Genomic DNA, 951 nt, shown 5'->3' on the forward strand with positions numbered 1-951 from the left:
TTTAAAAAATATCGTCAACTCAAACTTTTTTTTATCCTTTTGCTCGATCAATATGAAATGGATTCTTTTATTTGATATAAAAATTAAGGTATCGGTAATTTCTTTTTATTGATTTTAATTTATATTTATTTTTACTATTTTTACTGTATGAATTCTCTCTCTCTCTCTCTCTCTTTCTCTCTCTCTCTCTCTCTCTCTCTCTCTCTCTCTCTCTCTCTTATATATTTAGCAGGAAATTCATAATCGATGTATAGATGAAAGACTACATGTTCCATCTACAGTAAAACTGAAGAACCATGAGTTCTCCTCTGTCGGCTAGTAAATTTTTTTATTATTATCAATATTGATTTAAATTGATGCAACGCCTCAATCATTAAATGGTTGCATTTATCATGAAATTCTCGATTAATTTATGTTCTCACAGGAATAATTGATCCGCATAGCTATTTGGCCTTATTGTTAATAAATCCACGCATCCAAGCTCAATGCACTGTGGACATACATTCACACATTATATAAACATATGTATGTACACAGTGCGATAAAGCAATACGAATTTGTAGAAAAATGAAAGCAAGACGCAACTTAATTCGACAAAAATAATAAGCATTAGATAGTATTTTATATATAGTTTTATATATTTATTTTATATATATAGAAAGAGAATAATAAAAGCTAAATCTTTTCCTTATATCACTTAATTAAAATGATTAATTTATACTTACTGTATGCGGATAATTTTAGTTGCTAATTATGAACAATAAATGATTTCAACTATATCAGTATATCAAATTCCCTTTATTTAGTTTGTCAAAAAATAATAATTTATATTTTATGTAGATTATATATAGATTATATATAGATTCTTTTTATTGTATACATCTTATAATATAAAGGAACCGATTTCTAAAATATAAAATCTAATATATACACTTTTATCTATTAAAAACT

Source organism: Atta colombica, unplaced genomic scaffold, assembly GCF_001594045.1.
Source record: "Atta colombica isolate Treedump-2 unplaced genomic scaffold, Acol1.0 scaffold11, whole genome shotgun sequence".
Classification (NCBI taxonomy): Eukaryota; Metazoa; Arthropoda; class Insecta; order Hymenoptera; family Formicidae; genus Atta; species Atta colombica.